Source organism: Pterocles gutturalis, unplaced genomic scaffold (assembly GCF_000699245.1).
Source record: "Pterocles gutturalis isolate BGI_N339 unplaced genomic scaffold, ASM69924v1 scaffold27707, whole genome shotgun sequence".
NCBI classification, from domain to species: domain Eukaryota; kingdom Metazoa; phylum Chordata; class Aves; order Pterocliformes; family Pteroclidae; genus Pterocles; species Pterocles gutturalis.
This window is the reverse complement of record NW_010111166.1, coordinates 38216-38456: the sequence shown is the minus strand read 5'-3', so window position 1 is coordinate 38456 and position 241 is coordinate 38216.

The window sequence follows — 241 nt, the reverse complement described above, 5'->3', positions numbered from 1 at the left end:
AAAATATTTTAAATACTTTTAATTTAAAATATTTTAAAATCTGTTGATACAAATGCAGTGTCAGCATCCTGGATTATATTTTATAGTAAGTTTTATGTGTCATGCTTTGTCAGAACCGAGGAATTTCTGTGCTGTGAGCCCGCTGGGAAGGTCCGACCCCCAGCAGCCGACGGGAACCGCAGCGGAGCCAGTGCTGCAGCGCTGCTCTGCAACTGCTCCGCTTTTGCTCCGGGACCCTGTG